This window comes from Sceloporus undulatus, chromosome 4 (assembly GCF_019175285.1).
Source record: "Sceloporus undulatus isolate JIND9_A2432 ecotype Alabama chromosome 4, SceUnd_v1.1, whole genome shotgun sequence".
NCBI lineage: Eukaryota > Metazoa > Chordata > Lepidosauria > Squamata > Phrynosomatidae > Sceloporus > Sceloporus undulatus.
In genome coordinates this window covers 85673344-85697419 of record NC_056525.1, presented here as the reverse complement: position 1 = coordinate 85697419, position 24076 = coordinate 85673344, and the positions used below count along the sequence as shown (strand labels likewise).

Sequence of the window (24076 nt, the reverse complement as noted above, 5' to 3'; positions counted from 1 at the left end):
GAAATTGACGGTAAGAAAAGTACAAAGAGTGTGCTCTATTATCAAAAACTAATTGGGCACATTGAGATTTGATATAGCCTTTCATTATGAGAGAATTATCTGATGATTTCTCAGAAAAACTAAATGTTAATCTACATTGATTGATGAACTGAATTCATAATGATATTACCTTGTTTACTTGTCTTGCAATCCACCATTAATTTCTTCTACTAAATCTTTGCTGAGTCTGCAATTCTTGAACTTACTTTTTGAGGAGTAAATTTCTGTACTCCATGCTTTCCTGGGAATAAATGCTATTAAACTAAAAATGTCATAAATAGAGCTTGCAAGATTGCATGTGGAATTTTTACAAGAGTGTACTTGTTTGACTCTGCCTGTTTGGGAGACAGATCCATGAGTATTTAAATGTCCTCATTCAATTACCTTCATTGGAAAGTTATGAACTAAAAATATTTCGCATTAAATTGGAACAGATTGCTTATGGTAACTCTTGCATAATGAAAGGGTACAATGAAGAATTGCAATTCAAATTACATTTCAGGTCTGTTCAATTTTTTATTTTTTTTAAATAGAAAATTGCACAGTATAATTACCAGCAAGTTCATTTGCATTCACATTGAAGTCTCATGAGCTATTTTGTTCTTTTATATTTAGGTATATATGTATATATGTATATACACACACACATACACACACACACACACTCACGTGTGCGCGCATGGCAAATTCCAGTTGCCACCACCAACCTGACTACTCTGATTGAAAGTTTTTTTTAAATATTTTTCATAAATCAGGTCTCTATTTTATATCAAAATACCTGTATGAAGCTGTAATCATCAGAGAAGACACAATTTAGGATTAAATCCTAAAGAATGGTCACAGCAAAGAGCAGTGGTGTCCCTACTCCTGGTGTCATTTGGTGTAGGGGGGACTATTGAGGGGCAGGTGCCAGCAGCCAAAAGGATGTGTTTGGCCTTCTTTTTCATTGTGGTGGTAGAAGTAAATCCAGGAAAAAGGCACTTGGGCCTCGCATTTGCTGCTGTGGCAAAGTCAGAAGAGGCACATGAAGATGAGGGCTCAACCAGTGTCACCCCCTTCACTCCCTGCACCTCCCTAGTGATGTCACTGGCAAAGGGGTTTATGTTTTATTTGTACAGTCCAGGACAGTGTTAGGCATACATGATGCCATTAAAATCAATCTGTTTCAAAAAGACAATGTGGTGAAATGGTTTAGTGATGGACTAGGAATGTTGTAAGAACTGGTTCAAATCCTTACCCAGTTCAAATTCCCCTGGGGGCAGTTATCTATTACTTATTGTAATACTAAAGCTGAGAAGCCGACATAAAAGGTATGCACTGCTTGGAGAAGAGGTAGGTTGGATGTGAAAAACAATAACAACAACAACAACAACAATAAATTGCCAAATTGTATTGGACTGTGACTCATTTGGTAATCATGTAGGTTCTCTCTCTCTCTCTCTCATTACATATAACATCTACAGTTTTTGACTGAGTGAAGTCTTGTTTCCTACAATAAAATAGAATGTAGTCTGAGTTCTGGGGTACTTTGACTGAGAAATAAGCACCAGCAGTATGGTGAATATCGTCCTAAAATTTATTTTTTGTGTGGAACATGTCACACAGAGATTATTACTGCTATGGATCATTGCTGTGTGAGAGCTAGTATGGTGTGTAGTGGATTGAGCATTGGACTATGACTCTTGAGACCAGGGTTTGAATCCTGGCTCTGTGATGGAAACCTGCTGAGTGACTTTGGTCAAGCCACACACCTTCACCCTCAGGAAACACCATGATAGGTTCATCATAAGTGGGAAATGACTTGAAAGCACACACCACCAACACCAGCAACAAAGTCCCCTTGAGCACTGAATGTGGGAAGGTGAGGTGTACTTTTTAAGGACCAGATATAAAACAGTTTGATAACTGTATAATCACAAGGTCTTCTATTGCTACAAAGAACAGAAAACCTGCTTACTAGAACAACTGTTGCTATTTCACCTCCACCACAGTTCATAAATATGCTTATTTCTTCTGAAATGCCACGCTGTATTTATACCTAGGTATACTGAAAGACAGTTTCATTTTAGAATATGCCTTTGAATTTTTAATACATATCTGGGGAGTTTGCTTTTGTTGTTGTGTGCCTTCAAGTTGCTTACAACATATGGCAACCATAAGATGACCCATCCGGGGGGGGGGGGGGCTCTTATCTTTTTTTCCCCCCAGAGGGCATTTCTCATTGCTTCCTCAGAGGCTGGGAGAGTATGACTTCCCCAAGGTTATTCATCAGGTTTCCATGCCCCACTGAGTATTTGAATTCTAGAATCCTAGACCAATGCTCAAACCCCTAGACCAGACTGGATGTGAATTATTTGATGCTTTTTTAAATTCATAGTAACTTTGTCTAATCTTATCATGCTCTCAAAGAAGCTTCATTCACATGTTATATAAATAGGAAGGGTCCACTGAGGTCCTTCTTCTGCTCCACAAGATGAATGACTGCCACAAACCCTCTCCTTGATGATCCCATATTAGACATCTGTGATTCAACATACAAGGAACCTAAGAAGTCTTCTGTTGGAGATGCAGCCTAATGTGTGGATGTTGGAGATGGGGGAAGTAATGCAGTCATTTTGTCCCTTTCTCTTCAAGTGCTGAACATGTAAAGCCAGCTAAAAAGTCCATGTGTATCATTATTCCTCTGCTTTCATATGTAGTGTAGCAGGGATCAATACAGGGATTGGTTCATAGGTTGCAGACAGTTTTAGGGATCAAATGCTTGTCTGTTGTTAGAGTTATTTTTGTTATTAAGATGATGTTCTAGTTTTGTTTTTGTTAACTTCCCTCAAGTCAACCTTGATGCATGGCTATCTTGTGGATGAAACAAGTCCATGACTCCCTGCCCTCCACTGCTTGCTTAGATCCTGCAGATTCAGACCTGTTATCCTCCTGAGTTTATTCATCCAGTGTGTGGCCTTCCCCTCTTTCCTCTGCCCTGTACCTTTCCTAGTACTGTATTATTGTTTATTTTAATGAGTCATGCCTTCTCATGATGTGGCCAAGGTATAACAGCCTCCATTGGGTCATCAAGGCTTCCAGAGAGTGTTGCAGCTTGATCTGTTCAAGGAGACTGATAACCAGATCCTGTATGAAAATGTCATATGAAAAGAATCACCTTATGTGTTATATTTTTCCTACACAAAGTACAATTTCACTCAGAAGTAATGTGCAGATTATCTGGAAATTATCAAGCTTGGTCGTTATCATATTTTTGCTGTGTGTGAAAATGCACTGAAAAAAGTCAGCCAGTTTCGTTGCATTTAAAAGTGAAATAAATGAATGCAAATCCTTCCTTTGAATTAACTTTCCTGTAGGAAAACAGTCTATGAAGTATCCTTTCAGCCAAGATTTTTTTTTGTAACTCTGTGGGATTAAGGATTAGGTTCTCCTGATTGTGAACCACCTTTTCAGTTTTTTAAAAAACAGATCAGTGAAACAGGCTCTCCCACAATTTCTCAAATATGCTTTCTTTAGCTTTAATGCATGGGTCTCTCAGGAAGCTGTGTGAATGCCTCTATTTTGTAAGGGACAGAGAGGGTGCTATTTGTAGAGAAGCTGCTATCATAGAATAGGTTTAATGGGTCGTGAATTTTGTGTTGAAAAGATAGCATCTCTATGACTTCTGATCTGCTCGCAGTAGACCTATTGCCTTAGCAGCAAGTGCATTAGACTACATATGCTCAGCTCATTGACTCTGAAGGTAGCAGCCCTAAATGCCTCATTAAATTTTCATGGGTGACTGAGAGAAGCCATGCTAAAGAAGAAGAAGAAGAAGAAGACTAAAATAAAAGCCCTCATTAGGTTATTTGTTATTATGACGATATTTTCTAGGGAAATAAAAAACAATCGCAAACAACATGCACATGGACAACTGCCACAACCGCTCACTTTCCAAGAAACTATTTTCAGTAAGGGTTGGGTTTGTTTCCCCCAATTCCACTCCTTAACCTCCTTAAAATGATTTATTAATGAAAGAATGGCTGAGATGCTATTAGGGAACATGTAAAAGATGCAGGGCTATGACATGGAGGTGTAAAAAAGAAAGCACCACCACAGCATTGTGTATTGCAGTCCGAAGGGTGCGCAAGATGTGGCTCCAATGGATTTCTCAAGAGAAAGGGAGCTCTTGTTAGATTTAAATGTCTTAAGATGATAAAGACCTAAAGAGAGAGAAAGAGAGTTGTGTGCGTGTGTGTATTAAATAATTCAATTCCATAATTGTAATTATGGATTTCAAACACTCCTCTGGTTTTCCACCCTGTAGCACAGGATACCTCTAAGTATATTTAATGCCTCTGCTCATTTTGCTCGAACGCCATCATTGGATGAAATGTAATCAAATTGGGAAATTAAAATGATTTTTCTCAGTGCCAGGGCCCTTCCTCCCACCAGGGGCAAAAAAGCAAGAGGAGTAGAAATATTTTTCCTCAGGAGGGGAGGCCTGAGAGCTATTTCTGATGGGGGCCCTTCCAAAGCACGAACCTTATTGCCTCCCAGGCTAATATCGGCCTCATTCACACTACATAACAAACCGGTTTATTTTCAAGCACAGTTTGCTGGGGGCGGGCTCAGTGCTAAACCCATTTAAACTGACTCTTCCATATCTGCAGCATTCCCTGCATCTTTTTAAATGAATTGTTTCAGCCCAAGTGTGGATGTGCTGTCGATTGGATTCGGTTCCCTGTGGCGCAGTCACCTCTGTGACGCAATTCCATTTTGAGCCGATCCTATTGACAAATGTGAATGTGATGTGGAGTGAATTGGGCAGATTGAGTTGCGGTTTTAGTGGGAACATCTATTTGGCACTAAAGCCTCATTCCCACTTACAGATAAATCAGTGTATGATCTGAATTGATGGACTGATTTGACTTTGGATCGTGGTTTACGTTATACTTGCCCCGATTGCATTTTCTGTCATTTTCTGGCATCAAAATAACCCCCTTGTGGTTCCCATTCATGAATGCACTGATTCAAAATGATTCAGTTCCAGTTGGCCAAAGTGCAAATTTGAATAGATTCTGATCACACTTGTGCAAAATCAATTTATCGAAAAAGAAGCGGGGGGAAAAATCAGCATCAAAAAGACGTGGGTTAAATGGGTCTGGAGCATGCCCCCCCCTTCTAGGAATTGGTACAGCAATTTGGATTAAGTGGGAACCAGTTCAAAGTGATTTGTGATCCGGTTTAAAAGGTAGAGGGATTAAAGGTGAAATCGCTTCATCGCTTCGGCTCAAAAATTATGTATTGTGAATTAAGCCATTCACACGGTATAAATAACCCCAGTTTGGCACCACACTTAACAACTGTGGCTCAAGGCTCTGGAATTCTGGGGGTTGTAGTTTGTTGTGGCACTGGAGGTGCATCCCCAGAATTCCAGAGCCTTGAGCCACAGTTGTTAAGCGTGGTGCCAAACCGGGGTTATTTACCCAGTGTGGATGCACTCTCAGACCCCTCTTTGCCCTCTCCATACAGGGAAAGGGGCTCCACACTCCCAGAGAGCCCCAGAGAAGGCGCCCCAAAAGTGACACAAAGCCCAGCTGTCCCTTTCTTTCCTCAGAAAAGCTGGTGGTGTGGGCTAGAAATGGAGGGAAGCGGTTGGAGGGAAAACAGAGGAGGGTGGGCTAGGCGGCATGCCTCTGTTGTGTGTGTGTTGTTGTGTGTTATTGCGTGCCTTCAAGTCCTTTTCGACTCCTGGTCACCCTTGTGGCAATGTTTCCTCTGAGGAGGCTTCCCCTGTAATTGGGTTTGCCCTGTTTTATATTGAATATCGTATTATTTTAGCTGGAGGAGGGGAACTTAGTCCTTCCTTAGACACACTCTGGCTGTGGGAAAAGAAGAACAGGCGCTAAGTCCCTCAGAGGAGGAGGAGGAGGAGGAGGGGTCTCCTGCCGAAGCGGCCACAAGAAGCGCTCCTTCTTCTTCTCCTTCTCCGGCTCCTCTCCCTCCCTCCGCGCACAGCCTTCCCTCCTCTTCTCTGGGGCTGGCCTGGGCTTCTGCTTCTCCTCCTCCTCCTCCTCGGTCCCTCCATCCTCCTCGGGGGGGGGGGGTCCTCCTGAGCGGCGGCTGGAAGGGGGCGGATGCAGCCCGGGCAAAGGAGGCGGCTGGAAGGCATGATGGAGGCTCGGCCGGGCGCCCCGAGGGCTGGAGGCGGGAGGGCTTTGCCGGGCGAGGTGAGTGGCTCTCCTGGGGATGGTGCCCGGGAGGACGCCGAGCAAAGGAAAGCCTTCCTTCCTCTTTCTGTCTCGTTCCTCTTTTCTGTCGGGTGCCTTCCAGCCCTTGCCGACTCCTGGCGCGGCGGCGACCCTCTCTCCTGGGTTTCTTGTTTCTCTCGGTGGGAAGGTTTGCCTGCCGCCCTGGCTCCCCCTGAGGCTGAGAGAGTGTGACCTGCTCGAGGTCACCCGGGGGTTTCCTTGGCTGAGCTGAGGACCCAACCCTGCCTCTGTCTCCGCCTTTGGTTGGGTGCCTTCTTCAAGTCCTTCGCGGTTCATGGCGGTGGGGAACCTCGGCTTTTTATTTCTGGTTTCTTTGTCGCCGTGGCCTCCCCTGAGGCTGAGAGAGTGTCACCCGCCCGAGGGGGCTTTCCCTGCTGGCTGAGTTGGGAATCCAGCCCCGTCTCCTTGTTTCCTGGGTGCCTTCAAGGCGACTCTAAGGCGGGGGCGGACCGACATCGTGAGTCGTTGTGTTTACTTTTCCCCTCGGGGCAAGGTTTGTTGGTGTTGTTCCTCCTCCTTTCCTCTGAAGCCGAGAGGCTGTGAGTGGACGGCGGTCGTGGCCGAGATGGGACTCGAACCCCGCTCTGTCTGTCCATGCTCACAATGGGGGAGCTCTTGGAAGTCCTCCTGGACGGAGGAAGGGCAGGAAATGGAGGACGCGTCCTGGAAAAGGAGGACCCGGGTCACCCGAGAGCGAGGATCGCCTGGCAACACTGGGAGGGGGGAAAGGGGGCAAGCCTTCCCTCCCAGCCTTCGCCTCAGCCAGGCTTTGGCCGCCCCTTCCTCGCTCCCTCCCTCCGTCCTCCTGGGCCTCAGAGCACTAGCTGAGGGTTAGGGCTGGAAGCAGGCAAAGGGGGTGAACCCCTGTCCTCCTTGGTGGTGTTCTGCGCCTCCCATTTCTGACTTATGGCGACCTTCTCCTGGGTTTTCCTTGGCAAGTTTCTTGAGGAGGGTTGGCCATTGACAGCCTCCGAAGCTGAGAGAGTGTGACTTGCCCGGGGTCCTCCGGCGGGTGTTTATGCTCGAGCCGGAGAAGCTGTTCTCTCAGGACAGGTGCCAAGGAAACTCCCGGAGAGGCTCCTAGCCTGAGGGTCGCCATCAGTCGGGGACGACTTCAAGCCGCACAAGAACAATGCCTTTCAGTGCCTTCCGCCACAGACGCGTCCCCCTCCCCTCCCCCCTCCTCGTTGTTGTTCGTTGTGTGCTTTCAAGTCCTTTGGCGACTTTAAAGGCAAACCTATCAGGGGGATTTCTTGAAGAGATCCATGTTATACTCCCCATCGTAACATCTTTACTAAGGACTGAAACAACATGCAAAGCACACGACTAACATCTCCAATTGTTCTTTCTTTCTTTCTTTCTTTCTTTCTTTCTCCTGTTTGCTTTGTAATATTTTGCTTGATGAAGAAGCCCAGGGAGCTTCCAAAGCTTGCAACAAGTCTATTGTGCATTTCAGTTGGCCAATAAAGGAACCACTCGCCTGGATTCTCTGTGACTGGAAGGGCTATAAATAAATAATTTATTATTGTTATTATTGTTATTATGATTATTATTATACCACGGATGGGTTTTTGTTTGGATTTGTTCAAAGAGGGTTTGACTTATGGCAAGCTGAGGCTAACTTGTCGGGGGGGGGGGGGGGCTTTCGTGGCCAGAGTTCTTCAGAATGGGCTTTGCCTTTGTTTTCTTCTGAGGCTGAGAGGGTGTGACTTGCCCAAGATCATCCTGAGTTTCCATGGTTGAGCAGGGATTCGAACCCAGATCTCCAGGGTCACAGTCCAGTGCTCAAAGTGCTCCACCACACTGGCTCTCCCTCTCCTATATACTCCCCCTTAAAAAAAAGTGGGTGGCACCTCTCCCCCTGTAGACCCTTTGAGGGGTAAGCTGGCTCTGGAGGGCACCCACCTCTCCATCCACAAAACAAGTGTGTTGGGAGAAGGCAGGGACTGGCAAAAAGGGGGAAGAGGGAGCTGATGGGGGGAGGTTTCCCTCTCTGCCTTCTTCCTGGGCTGCTGTCTCCCTCCCTCTGGAGAGAGGCACAATGGGAAGGAGGCATCCCTGTAATTGCTCTGGTGAGGAGAAATGCTTCAAGCCCCTCATTATTATTTCCCCACTTCATTACAAGGGAAAAGACTCTCCAGGCACTGAGAGCTCTGTTCATCCCATGCTCTTCTTCAGCTTGTCTGTGTTGCCAATGCTCCCCCTGCATCAGTATGGAAAAGTGTAAGCCTTTTAAAAACAGGGGAAGACTTGTCTTCATGATAAGACAGAGTTGTGTCTTTTGTGAGGCAGACTTCCATTTTACCGCTCTTTCTCTGAAAACTCTTTAAAGGCGCAGGAGAGAGGAGGAAACAAAAAGATGGGATTGTGTGATTATTATTAATATTATTATTATTGGGGGGAAAAAGAATTCAGGGTTCCTGCTGGAATGCCATTGGAAGCAGAGTTTGTTGTGAGGCTGCGTAATCGTCCTCATCATTTTGTTATGAACAGTACATAATGTCACGTTGTTGTGACAGCCTACAAAAATATGCCACTTTTTCTTCTGTGTTTACTGTTCTGCACAGTTATGTTGCAGACGCTTTGGTCCCCCCCCCCCCCCCCCAGGGCTGTTCATAAGGTAATTGCACATCAGACAGTCAAGCCATTTTTCTCATTTCAATAGCACCCCACGCTGAAGAAGGAATTTGAAGTCCAAGTCAGAAAAAGAAAGAAAGAAAGCTGTTATTATTTTTGGCAACTATGTTCAGCTTTGATTTAAGCCTGAATTGATACATACTTTGAGATGATCTTGGTTTGCAATCTGTTGCCTTTAAGGGAGGAAAAAAAATCTCCTGAACATCATCATGCTGCTCTCTACTGTCCATTTAAAAAAGGTGTATTATTGCCTGAGCTCTTGTTTTGAAAAGCACTGCTCATCTGTGGATTTGTTCTTATTATTTTAATGATATATTAGGATCTCAGCTCTCCCTCTGCATGAATAAGCAACAGAACATACAAAAAGTGTACTGTACGTTAACATCACCATGTTGCAAATCAGAGAAAGGGCTCGAGCCCTTTAACAAACAAATTTCATAGTCATTTTATCAGAGCATGGGAAAGTTTCGTTTTTGGTCACACTGTCTGGAAGTGGGGAGTGGGAGTAGTTCCTAAAATGTCTTTTTTAAGCTTTGAATTTTATAGATATGAGTTGTGTCTCCCCTGCTACCAAACTAATAGTTGAGTGACTTTGGGAAAGCTGCTGTGGAAATAGAGGAAAATGGCTTGTCTACATCAATACATCCAGCTGTCCAGAAACATTTATTAACCTGCACATACACAAATATCACCCATTACCATGACAGGAGTTTTCATCTGTACAGGCTACTGTACGCTGCTGTATCAGTGAAGGGCTTCAGGAGAGAAAACTGTAACATGCTCAGAAATGTCCAGTGGGCCAAAGAGCTCCTACCAGATTCTTAACTGGTGTGTCAATAGGGTGCATAAAACTTCCTCATTGGAATATTTTCATTGGCTGTTTCTGGGCACAATTCAAAATGCTAGTTATGGCCTCTGAAGCTCTATATAGCTTAGTCCATGCAACCTGAGGACTCTGTCATGTGAGCCTACCCACGTTCTAAGATTTTCTTGGGGGGCCTTTTTCTCTGTCTCAGCATCCTCACAGGGACATCAGAGAAAGGCCTTCTCTGTGGCTGCTCTCAGGATCTGTAATTCCCATCTCAGAGAGGCTAGACTGGCACCTAATTTGCTATCCTTCAACAGGCCAATGAAAAGCTTTTTCTTTTGGTTGGCTTATGACGTCTGACAGGGAAAGGGACCTTAAGAATGGCTGTATTGTCGATATCCCAAAGGGCATGTCCTTTAATTCTCTTAATAGTTTAATTTTAATTTAACTTTTTTATGATGTGTCCTTTTAGCTATATCTGTTTTAACATTTGTAAATGTCCTAGAATTCCAGATCTGTGGAAAAGGCAAAATATAAATTAACAACAGCTAGTCTGTTGGGTCTTTTTCAACCTGTGTGTAAAAAATAACTTACCATATCTGTGACTGCAGAACAATTTTTTTTGGAAGTTGTAAACCTTATCTGCATTGCAGTTTGGCAGCTCTGGTCAGAACCAAAGTACAAAGATTCATATTATGTTCATTCTCATTTGATGACGCTGTTATGATTTGACAAAATTCAGTGCAGGACTGCAGACAACATTGATACATGTGAAGTTGAAGGTTTTCATGGCCGGCATCCATAGTTTTTGGTGGGTTTTTCGGGCTATGTGGCCATGTTCTAGAAGAGAACCCACCAAAAACTGTAACATTGATATACACTATAACAATATGGGGGGAGTTGAAAGTTGTGGCTAAGGGAGTGTGGACATTTTGGGCTGGTGAGTTTTTAGAGGCGTGGAGGTCAAATCCATTTTTAGTTATGGCAGTCTCACAAATGTCTTCTAGCTGGTATTGCTAAAATGCCTTTTGGAATAAAACTGATGGTACAGAGAGATTGCTTAAGGCAGGAATGGGCCTTTGAAGTAGGTTGAGGACCCACTGTTATGGTCTGTGGACTACAGTTTCCCAATGTGACATTACTGGAAACTGGCATATCATACCAGACTATTTTAGCTGTGTGAGCCAGGGAGTGGAGTAAGCAGGGAATGCATGGTTGCACAGGATGTTGTCGGTCTCATAAACTGTTGTTTTTAATATTTATATTGTGACAGCAGATCTAGGTCATTGAACTCAAGTGAGTAAGTGAACCAAAATAAGTGTCTTTAAAATCTGGATGGTTACTTTGTGATATGGTCTCTGGAGGCATTTGGCAACTCAAGTTTAGGGAATGCCTTATAACAGCTCATGTAGTGTAGTGGTTTGAGTGTTGAACTAGGATTCTTGGAGGTCAGAGTTTTAATCTCTGCTCAGCCAGGTAAGCTCACTAGGTGACCTTGCAAAAATCATAGTCTGTCAGCCTTCAGTCCAAAACACACTGCAGAAACAATTCAGTTTGAGACCTCTTTAACTGCCCTGGCTCAGTACTAGGGCATCCTGGGAGATGTAGTTTATTGTGGCATCAGACAAGGCTAAATGTCTAATGTCTTACAAAACTACAGTTCCCAGAATTCCCTAGCATTGAGCCAGAGCAGTTAAAGTGATCTTCAACTGGATTATTTCTACAGTGTGTTTTGGACTTTAAAGGAAGGCAGTGGTAAGCAAGCTCAGAAGAAATCTGACCAAGAAAACCCTGCCATAGTACACTGGTAAGCGGTATAGATATGTACTTGCTGTTGCTATAGGGATCTTAAGGTCACCATAAGTAGGAAATGGCATGAAGTCACAGAACAACCCTTACAAAATATCACACATGGTACAATTATCTCATATAGAGCACCATGGCTCTTATGCTCCATATTCAGCACTTGTGGAATGTTACTATTTTGGACTATAGTTCCCAGATTCTGGGGGATTTAGAGCCTATACACACTGGTGTTATATGCCGGTGTGGAAGCAGTGGGGGTGCATGGCATATGCATGCTGGCCGGCCTGATGCCCCCCCCCCCGGCATCACACCGTGCGCCCCATTGCACAGCGGGGCATCATGGCACTCCATTGGCACAGCGTTTAAACACATTGCACCAAAGGAGCACTGAAATGCCACAGCAGCTGCTAGGGCACCCTTTTTGCAGATTCTTTTTTGTGCCATGGAAAAGCCAGATCAGGGCCGCAGCGTGCAGTTGCTGCAGCCCCGATCTGACAAGGAAGAGGGCAGTATGGAACCACCCCTTGGGGCAGTGTGTTGAGCCCCTTAGTCCAAAAAAATTAAACTTCTCCAAGTACTGCAAATACCCATATTTTGCTATATCTTCCCCTTATGGGCCAAATAAGCACTGGTCCAATTACTCAGAAGTAGCTGCAACAACTGAGATGTAGAAATACTCACATTTTTTTCAGCTAGATAAATTTTGCTTAATTTTGCATTTTGAGCATATGGTTCATTCTTAATGCTTACCTGTTTGATACCTTTTTGTGATTCTCAATCATTATCCTTATAATTGATGGGCTCCCCTTTCCCCAGCTATAAAGTAAAACTAGAACTAAGGATTTGGGGACAAATGAATGTTTTTCAGGAAATAATCCAGATCCCAGTGCTAGGGGAATGATGCACAAATATTGTGTGGCCTCTGTTACAAGGAAAATCTCTTTTACACATTTTCTTGCAGAAACTAGAAGTCATAGGTGAAGAGATAAGAAAAAACCTTCTGCCCTGTATCTTAGGGTATATCCACACTACAAAATTACAGTACACTACAGTATCTAGCTTTGTCTATCAGAGAGCTCTGGTGCCTCACCAAACTACAAATCCTAAGATTCTATAGGATAGGGTCATGGCAATTAAAATGTTGTCAAACTTCTTCAATTCAGCAGTGTGGATGCACTTTCAAGCTGTTAGTAGATGTGTGTGAAACTAGGGTGTACCATTAGTTTTACACTTATTGTGTTGGAACTAAAAGTGGAGAAGTAATCAAATGAGGGCAAAGCTTTTTTTGTTTTGTTTTGAAAGGGCACCCTCCAACCTATGTGTCTGATGATCAGACAGGAGAAAGATCTAACCTGTGTTGGGATGGAAATTGTGTCTGATAGTTTGAGATACTTCTTAAGAGGGGTCTTTTAATTGTTCTTGAGCTTAAAACACAATCACTTTGATATTCTTAAGAAGCAATAAGGAGCAGGCTTGTTGTTTTTGCAGAGAGCTTTAAGCCAAGTGCATGCATTTGCACTGAAACAATCTCTCATTTTACCTTTTGAAACTGTAATGTATGAAAGGGAATGGTAGATCATGTTGTGGAAGCAGGACACTGTATCTGGAGTTCAGTAAGGCTCAGCACAGGGCCAGGTGCAGGAGGGAAGAGGGCTTGTGGAGTAAATTAAAAGATCTATTCCAAATGCCAGGGTTGTAGTCCAGGGTTTTTCTAGAGCCAAAATAGTCATTCAGCTCAGCAAAACCTTAGCAAAGCAGATAGTGTTATTTGTTCATTAAAACAGAGAGGCAAATGAAAAAGATGGGAAACTAGAACAGAAAATCTCAGTGGAGATCCACTGTTGAGGACTGAAGTGAAGCTTCACAAAGGACTGTAAATATAATTATTTTTTAAAGAAAGAAAGAAGGAAACCATTCTTAAGAAATTCTTCCCATTAAAAGTCATTTCAAAACTACTTCCTTCCCAATGTATATAACAAGAGTTCCATATTTAATGGGAATGGGGAATGAAGACTGAATATAAAAGTGATGATAGCCACTTTGTAGATATTTGAACCTCTTCCAAAACCGAGTAGGTCTTGGGTGAAGTGGATGTAGTGATTTGAGTGTTGGACTATGACTCTGGAGATGAGGGTTCGATTTCTGTTTGGCCGGGAAACCCAGTGTGTGATCTTAAGCAAGTTGCACACTCCCAGCTTCCGGAGAAGGCAATGGGAAACCTCCACTGAACAAATCTTGCCAATAAAATCCCTTGATAGTGTCACTTTAGGGTCACCATTAACTCAGAAACAATTTGAAGGCACACAACACATACATACACACACAGGTCTTGTGAGCATTAGACCCACTTTGCTTTCCTCTCTCTCTCTCTCTCTCTCTCTCTCTCTCACACACACACACACACACACTAATTATACACACACACACACACACACACACTGCATTTTTTCACAGCTTCTAGTAAATTAATACACTTCTAAAACTCCAAGTTTTCTATAAAAATGACAGCTGGGTAGTGAGTACAGGGTCGGTGTTTGTAGTTTTGGGAGTGTAACTTTTAACCAGGAAAGTTATTCTATCATGGTGCTTTGCGTGTGTGTGTTTGTGGAGGAGGAATACTGACGTCAGATATCAGAAATTGTTCTAATATTTTCTGTACTGTTTCACAGGTCAACTACTAGCTGTAGAAGATGGAAAGGTTGTTTTGCTATGTTTGTGTCATTTTCTCATTCCAAAGTATATCATTACTTATAATACAGTGCCTTGCATTGTACTTCTTATCTATGTTTATTGCTTCATATTTGTGTCTGCTTGATTGGGTCTTCGTTGTTAGTTGAGTCATATCCTTTCAGACTCCTTCTCCACAATTCAATATTACATTTTTGTAGTACTTTGTGTCTCTTGGTTATAGAGTGCTACATGTGTGACTTTGTTTCTGTGTTCATTGCTGAGCATTGTGTGTGATCTTGCTGGAAATTGTACATCCTTACATGAGTTTTAGTGCTGTTTTACCCATGAAGACACAAGACACAATCAGTCCCTCCTTGCAGGACACTTTAAAACAAGATTTGCGGTACATTTAATCCAACTCTTCCAAAAAGTAACAATGGCTAGGGCCATTTGTTGATTTTCTTACAGTCAGTGGATATATGTGAATATAATTGCTGATGACAAGTGTGTGTAGGAAGTGGTGAATTTGCTTCCTCTCTATTGGGCTCATCTATCATTTCTGTGTATTGATTGCAACTTCTGCACAAGAACTTAAGTGTATAGACACCAAACCCCTGAACTCATATTAAAATCAGTTGTTCAGAGGATACTGGGCATGCCTTTTAGCTATGTACTCTTACTGACACTTAACTGCATAAAGCCATTGTGAAATCAGCAAAATCTGGTTTGGGTTATCAAAGTTTTAAGGGAGAGAAGAAACACAGTTTAACAGCCCATCTAGGAATAAAGTTCATAAATTGGGTAGGATATTTGTCATTTCCTAAATCTATTAGTAAAATGAGGCAAACATATTCTTCTCCACAAAATAGTTTCTAAGCTAAATATTTATTTTGATGTGGACTATTTTTATTGCTATAATTTATTTTGCCAGTCTCCTAAATTCTGATGATGTGTCTACAGTATTTAATCACCTTCATTGTTTTCAGCCATTCAGACAGAATAAAAATTAGTTATTGTTGATGAAGCTCATCTCACAAGCTGTTGCACAGTATGTTTCTATTGCTGTGTACAGAATTGTGGAAGCTGCAGAGAATATGTAAAATAATCCTTTTTGTAAAAAATAACACCAGCAACAATCTCCTTCTTGCCCCTTATTTATGTAAGGAAAAATAATAAGAGAGGAGGTTATTGGTAAGCTTTTGAAAAAACCAACATCAACAGAACACCCCACTCTTTTTTCTTTGTTGTTGCTGTGTGCCTTCAAGTCATTTCCAGTTTATGACAACATTAATGTGACCTTATCATGGTGTTTTTAAAGGCTGAGAGTGTGTGACTTGCTCAAGATCACACAGTGAGTTTCCATGGCTGAGCGGGGGATTCAAGCCCTGGTCTCCCATCATAGTCCAGTGCTCAAACTACTTTGCTATGCTGACTCCTACCAGCTGTAAATAGTACTGTATTTTCCAGCGTATAAGTCAACTGGGCGTATAAGACGACCCCAACTTTTCCAGTTAAAATATAGAGTTTGGGATATACTCACTGTATAAAACTATCCTTCTTTCAATGCACACCAAATAAAAATTTAAAAAAACATCAGATTTGATTTCAATATGGTAATTTTAATTCAAATGACATGCAGGTACTTAGCAGGAAAGCTTGTTGTATACAAAGCCTTCTTGGATTGGTCAGCTGTCCATGCCTGCCCAGCCCTCCCTGTCTCCAAGACTATCAGAGCGGTAGCTGCTTTCATACGATTGTTGTATACAGTGGGGATGCGGTGGCAGCCGTTTTTGAGCTCCCTCCACCATATGCGGCGACCGTAGATTCTCCATTCCAGCTCAGAAGTCTCAGCACCTGCCTTATAAGATGACACCCGGTGTATAAGATGACCCCCGACTTTTGAGGAGATTTTTCTGGGTTAAAAAGTAGTCTTATACGCCAGAAAATACTGTATTTGCTTTTAATAAATGGGCTTGGGACATTCATTTAAATGAAATAAGCATTTTTCTTTTAAAAAGAAAAATACTGTACATGATATAGATTTCAGATTTCAGAGAAACCTAAAATTATATTTGTTTATAATTCTTATACACCCAATATTTTTTTCTAAATCCATCAACTTTGTTCTTTATGAAACAGTTAACTTTGGTCCAAAAAACACTGCAGCAATAATCCACTTTGAGACTGCTTTAACTGCCCTGGCTTAGTGTTAGGGAATCCTGGGAACTGTCGTTTCTTGTGAAACTAGAGCTCTCAGACACAGAAGACTAAATGTTGCAGGAAATTACAGTTCTCAGATTTCCCTAGCATTGAGCCAGGGCAGTTAACACTGTCTCAAACTGGATGATTTCTGCAGTGTGTTTTGGACCTGGGATATAAACTTTGCATTTTTATATCATCACAAGTGTCCTTACAATATCAAAGAATGGAAGTTGGTGGCTTATATTTTGCTGGGTTTATGTGATGCTTTACGATCATTTCAGGACACTAAAGGAGGAGGACTACGGCTTTCATGTTTCTCAGTGGGATCTATCTAGACTCCTTCTGTGTGTGCACATACCAGTAGCTTCATCTTATGATGATTGAAATTGATTTTTTTATCTGAGCTGGTGAAAGATCCAGTGGGTGCCCCTTGACCCCAAGCCCCATATGATGAAGTGATACAAAAAGTGGAGATTATAATCTAGAGATAGCAGCTATCAGATATCAAGACACAACATGAGGCAGCAAGTGTACTTTGTTGAGACAGTAAGTGTGCTTGACTGTTTTGTTTTTTTACAAGGCACAGCCATTAGCAGATAGAATTGAGGAAGGGGAAGGAGGCAGCCCGCCTGGATGAAGGCTACATGCTCTTTCCTTGCTGCTCTAATATTACTGAAGAGCAGTGATTTCTTTATTCTGTGTTACCTGGAAAACAGAAGGGTGGGTATATGAGAAATTCAGATTAATATTTTGCTTCTTCTTATAGCTCAGACTTTTAAGAAGTTATAGATGTGAGCATTGTACACCTTAGCCAGACCAACTTGTTCCAAACAATCCCAGAGAATTAGGCTTTTCATGCCTTTGGATGTCTTGTGAATCTCAGAATTGGTTGCTCTCTGCTGCATAAAATGGGACAGCTACCAAGAATGTTTACCTATGCATCCTACTTTCCAGATTTGGTGTACTGGAATTAGAGGGGGGAACTTTGAATTTAGTAGACTATAACAGTGATTATGATCTCTATGAAGTATGGGCATTGTAAAATGTTATGAAATTTACAGCTTGTAAGCAAGGCTTTGAATTATTTAATTTCTGCATGTAACACATGCTGGGGCAATAGGGTAGTACTGCAGGGAAATACTGTATGAAAAGTCTGGATTCTGTATGTTAAGAGCATTCAAAATTAGAAAGCTGGCAGTTAATGAGTCCATAATTTACCTGTTATTAATGATAGTAAGGAAAGAAATGATAAATACAAATAATTTAGCTTTGCTGTTTTCTTACTTAAGATGCCGGATCACTGTTGCATGTAGTTCAGTCTATTGTGCTTTGACTGGCAGTGGCTCACCAGTTTCCTCTGGATTTAAGGCAAAGTCATCCTTTGTTTGATTAGGGGAGAGAACCAAGGTGGAAGGTAATAATCATCACTTGTGTATTGAAGAAAGTATGGAATTGATTGTGTTTATGTACAAAGGTCCGATGAAGTTCTGTCTTTCTGACAGAAGATTGTAAACTGTGTAAGGTTATTTAAACTCTAATAGTTTTCACATGCACAAATGTTGCCTAACTGCTATTGATTTTTCAGTGTTACTATATGCTGGGTATGAAGAAACCTTTTATTGCTATGGCCTTCCCAGCATGGGAATATTCTTTTTTTGAAAAAAAATATTTTCAGTTGTGCAGCCACAGCAATTGATTAAGTAAGCCATTTCTAATGTCACATTTGGTCCATTAATGCTTTTGCATAGAGACTGTCCTGTTTGTCTAATGTAGAGTTTACAGGGGCATTGCTGGCAAAGGATGTTGTGAGTGATGTTACTGGTCTGTGTAATATTGCTCCCAGAGTATATGTGGAGACAGAGTTGGCATCTGGGTTTATGGCAGGGTCTTGTCCTTGTATTACCATCCATGTAATTCACAGTTACTAACACTTCCCCACCCGCTATCTGGAAACAGTATGCCTGACATGGATTTGAACTATATCTCCTGATTGCCCTTTTATCAAGACCTTGGAGTGAATCCAGCATTATGTACAAGCTAAATTATACACTGACTCTAGTTGATCTGTATTATTCATTCACTCATTTGTTCGTTCATTCAGTAATTTACAACGAAAATGTTATTCAAATTAGTAAACAGTAGTAATACTCAAAGAAAAGAAGTAAAATAGAGTAATGAAAACAGATTTTAAAAAATCAGCAAAAAGGTAAAACAAAACCCAGTGAGTTCAGTAGCAATCTAATTTAAATGTTCCTCTTAGCAGGGATTTCTGTAGCCTAAGAGTAGCCACTGGGAATACCATTTCTTGTGTTCCCCCATGTGTCTTTTATTTATATCATTGAAAGAAACAGTTTATATTTGGAGGCTTGAAATAAGCAATTTAATTTCACAAGCTGGGTTCTCTTTGCCTCCCCACCACTAACTGTGCTGTTTTCATGGAGAATGAAGGAAGGTGTGGAGGATCTTAACACCTGTACAGGCTTGTATGCGAGAATACTATTTGTCAGTAGCACAATCCTAGTCTCTGTATAGCAGATACTGTACAAACCATTTGTGAGAATCTTCCTGTAGTTTGGGTGTTTTTAGATACATTGTTATTAAATGTTGAAAGTAAGTAAGCAGTTTATTATGCTGTATGCAGCAAGGCTCAGAGAGGATTTCAACCAAATAAACACATTTCTAAAATATAAATAAAATCATTTGATTCCATTAAAACAAACAAAAGATATAATTAGCAGATAAAATATTAAACAACAATAATCAGATATATAAACCCCACTGGTGTTTTTGTTGAAAGAATCGTAGAACCTGAACTTATAATAATGAAGTTGGAAGTGGTTGCTTGAGTAGCAGAACTTTGAATGAAGGTAACTTTGTGAAGACACTGAGAGCTGGGCACCAAGGACAATATTCCCATCCAGAAACTAGTGGTCCAATTGCTTTTCATGTGGCTGCTCTTGAAAAACACTGGAAAGCTACTGAAAAATGTTTAAGAGATCTGTTCCTGGTGGCCACTTTTGTGGATGACACTGTGCAGGTTTGAAAGGCAGTACCTCTAAGATGGAAGGAAAGGTTACAGTTTTACACAACGTTAAGGAGGAGAAACTTGCAAGGTTGCTGAAAACTGAATAAAAATTGCTCAGAAGATCCTGAAGGTAGAACAGATGACCATCAGACAGAGTATATGTCTAGCTTAGAAATAGGACTCTGTAACAGAAGAGATATGTCTCTAAGGATTTTTTTCACATGGAGGAATGTATCACCTTTCCGAAAGAAGAAGAAAGGGAGGGCAATCTGAAAATGCAAGAAATTACATAGTAGTTTATCACATGCACAGATGAACACAGCATCCATCCAGAAGAGAAAGCAGTGTGAATGTGAATGAATTTGTCACATGAGTACAAACCCATTGGCTTCTTGATTTCAAAATAGCATGTTTGCGCATGTGCAGGGAGGACAGGCCGGCAGTAATCCCATGGCCGATCTGGAGATGCATTTCATACTAACGCAAATGCGAATTGACTGCAAATTTGTAGTGGAAAAGAATTTATACATTTGATATTTTTCTGAATTCAGCTATTCTTGGGATGTATCATGATTGTGTTTGGATTGCCTACCATTTGTGTGTGATGTTGTTTCGAAATCTTTTGTGAAATTGTGTGAAATACCTTGGATGACGCTGGATTAACCTTTGGTTAACCTTCCAATTTTCCCCATGTGATTAAATCATAAGAAAAGAGCAAAAGAAATGGGGGATTTTAAAAGGACAGTGTTAAAGAAAAAAGGCAAATTCATACTATAGGCTATATGTTATTGGTAGGAAAGAGGAAAGAGACAGGAGTATAGTATAGGCTTGGAGGCTGAAGCTTGGTTGTGAAAACAAAGTAGGACCCATGTAACATGTAACCACCGTGGCTCAATGATATAGAATTCTGGGAATTGTCGTTTGTTGTGGCACCAGAGCAGAGCTGGATTATTTCTGCACGGCAGATGCAGTTTAGAAGGACTTTCCATAGGGCAGGTGTCACCATGTGAAAGCTATATTCTGCCTTATCATGTTTGCATTATAAATAATGAAAATGCAGAGCCAAATCAACAACATCAGGACATCAACAACTGGTAGGAAAAAAAATTGGAAAAATTTACATACATTTACTCACCTTGTGCTAATTATGAATTTCACTGACAGCTGTTTCAGTGATATGATATGACACTGATATGATTTGGGGAAAGTTAGTTTCGTGTTCTCTTAATTTTTCAGCTATGCCTCAGTTCAATTTACCATCAAGATAATTACACATCTCTTTTAAAACTTTAATGGAATCCTACTTGTCTTCATAAAAGTGAATTGCTGTTTAGTTCATCAACAGCCATTGTAGCAAATATTTTATTAATATTTCAATTTTCTTACAAAATAAAATATGCAGTTGAATTATATGCTTTTTTCCTGTCCTTGCTCCATGTACAGATGGGACTGAAATTTGCTATCTTCCCTACATGCTATTCTCCTTTCTACTGTGAGGTATGAAGTGTATCAACTGCAGATTAATACTTCACGACAAAATGAGATTCACCTGATAGGCATGGCTTCATCTTGTGTCCTGACTATGCATCTGCCAAACCATGAAATTAAGGACTTTTCTAGAATCTATATTTCCCCTCTTTTTCAGTGTGGAAAATGCAGCATGGATGACTTTTCTTCCTGTGAGAGTGTCACCCTCATTTGCTGGTAGATTTTCAGCTATACAATTCCTGTTTTACAGTGACACTGGCAATGTCATGCAGGAATCCTACTTTTCCATACCTTGTTAGTGCACCTGGGAATTAATTGCTGCCTGCATTTCCCCCTTTTTTATTAAACCACAATTAGTGCTAGATAAATTTGGAATGATCAAAGGAAACTCTTACTCAGCATGTAGTTAACTTGCAAATGATTACATATTGTAATATTTTAGAAATCTCTGTATTACTTACAGAGACAATGACAGGTTTTTCCTTCTGATAATGTAAAGTGACATGTCACAAATGAAGAGAGCAAAGCTGTACACCAGAGAGGAAGTCACACACAGCCAAATATGATGTTATATGGGCTGTATACTTTGTGACAATCCAGTATGCTTTAGCTGCATAGACTGGTCGGTGGGCTTGGTTGTTATATCTGATTTTCTACTTCTGACAGCTAATTTTAATTGGTGAAAAGAAACAATGTGGCAACAACTGCAAGTCACTGAATTATAGTGCATTTGTGTAATTCTTCCATATAGCAAATTTCTACATTTCTTGGAAAACTGAACACAGTCTCAGAATTTCTACTAGAGGGAAGCCTGATTAATCACATGCCTGTGTGTGAATATTATATACACTTCTGCTTCTTTGTTTGTTTTTTTGACAAATCTACATTTTTTTTCCAGCTTCCATTTTTTAGTTTTCAGTTCAGTCATCTTTTTTTAAAGGTGGTTGAAAAACTGGCAAACTGGTCACCTTTGGGGTAATGAGGACGTAGAAATACTCTTTTTGAAAGTGTCACTGTAACTGGTAACATAATTGCTTTTGAATAATGACTTCATTACTTTTTTAGGAAGGCAACAATGCTGTTGGGATGGTTTAATGAGCCTTTCTAAGAAACTGTAAGCAATTCTTCTTTTTTTTTAAGTGTTTTTCAAATGAAGTTAAAAGTAATGGAAAACATTGAGCAATGTAATGAGTTAATTTCTTTTTAAAACGAGCAACAGTCGTGATTTTTTTTTAAAAAAAGTCAGAACAGATAATGAAAATAATTTCTTTTCAATCTTTTCAAAAACTAACATTTCATGCTTTGATCTCTAGGTCTAATTGCCTTCAAAGGGTGTTTATTTTTCATATGTATTCATATGTTTTGTCCAAAGTACAATAGACTGCAAGTCAGTATTTTGTTCAGCTCAGAGTTGTGCAGAAAAAAGGCATGAAGAAAGAGTGGAACAGTATGAGTGTCCTGAGTAACCTTTTTTGTTTTGTTCATGCCAATATATAGACTACGGATAATTTGAGTTTCGTTATTACATATGCTATATGTTAGTCTGTCTTCCAGTCCATCAACCATGTAGAAATGAATGAATGAATGAATGACTCAGGTAGAGCAATACTGTTAGAAATAGGCAAGACTTAGGAGAAGAAATCTTCTGTTGAGTTTTAGATACTTTTAGTGGTGTTGTGAGAGCCAACATGGTGTAATGCTTTGACTGTTGGACTAGGGCCAGGGTTTGAATCCTGGCTTGGCCATGGAAGCCCATTGGATGATCCTGGGCAAGTCATACTCTCTCAGCTTCAGAGGAAGGCAAGAGCAAATATCCTCTGAATACATTCTGACAAGAAAACCCTCAATATGCTCACCTTAGGCTTGCCATGCGTCAGAAATGACTTGAAATAACAACAACAACACAGTGGCATTGTGGGCCTGAAATCACTCCACTTAAAATATTTTGTGGCTTTGGGTAAATTATGATGGACAAGTTGTAGGTGAGCTATAGAGAAAGTAGATTATCCTTTATTTTATTTTTCTGAACTCTTCTTTCTCAGCAAAATGCCCTAATAACACCTAAAATCAATTGCACTTATTTATAGGAAGAACCTGACACCTTTTCAGTAGCAGTATTCATCAGAAAATGTTGGTTTATGGTTTTGTTGTAGGTTACTATGTATAATTCAGTGATCTTGGTCTTCAAAAATGACAAATTACATCTTGAATGATAGCTTTAATTAAGGATTGGATATTTGGAATATAAAGTTTGAAGAAGCTATGGAATGAGTATAAATGAGATAGTGAGCATGTTTTTGATTACTGAATTACTGAATATTTGTAGTATGGGAATTAATGCCTGCAGTGAGAAACTATGTGTTTCCCATTTGATTGGAAGAAAACTTCTCTGAAGTATTATTTTTAAAACTCAAATGCAGATTCTTTCCTGGTACACACTTTTTAAAAAAAGGTGAAATTCTTTAACATCACCAGAGTCCTCCAATGGCTACCTGCTAAACTGGAAAACTGGTGCTAATTTAGAAGTCATTGTTAAACAATTATCTTTCATCATTGACCTAACATCAAAAACCAGTATCCTTAAACATTGCATCTACCTTGCTACCAAGATGGTGAGGATGATTATAGCTGTGGGCTAAGGGTGCATTTACACTGTAGAAATAATGCAGTTTGACACTACTTTAAGTGTTGTAGTTCCATCCTATGGAATCCTGGGATTTTTAGTTTTACAAGGTATTTAGCCTTCTCTGCCAAAGAGCGCTGGTGCAGCACAAAACTGTAAATCCCAGAATAGCATATCATAGAGCCATGACTGTTAAAGCCAGGGGTAGGCAACCCTTTTGAGCTGGGGGGCCGAAGCCAAAAAATAAATAATTAAATAAAATTTTTGAAAATTAATTAAATAAATAAACCAGGACAAATGTAGGACAAAATTTTCAAATGGAGGGCACTTTTTAAATAAAAAATGGAGGACACGCGAAAAAATTTGCTGATTTTTAAAAAAATATTAAAATAAATGCATGTTTCTGAGGCTTCTATAGACAATTGCCCCACCATGCCCCTCGCATGAGAGGCCAAAGGCCCCGGCGGCAATCAGCAGCAGGACCGGGCTGGGGCCGGTCCCAAGGCCTTGCTGGGCCGCATCCG

General features: G+C 40.8%; 1 protein-coding gene across 10 annotated transcripts in view; it reads left to right on the top strand.

The window, feature by feature from the left end:
- Positions 1-24076, top strand: part of DAB1 (DAB adaptor protein 1) — a 416141-nt gene that overhangs the window by 108748 nt on the left and 283317 nt on the right. For 8 of the 10 annotated variants that reach the window (XM_042464076.1, XM_042464077.1, XM_042464075.1 and 5 more), the window contains exon 1: positions 6073-6251. The exons of 1 other annotated variant lie outside the window; for it this stretch is intronic. The gene's annotated coding sequence lies outside the window, so the exon portion shown is untranslated. Of the gene's footprint in view, positions 1-6072; positions 6252-6461; positions 6751-24076 lie in introns of those variants that run through there. One more of the 10 variants, XM_042464068.1, reaches the window with a different exon arrangement.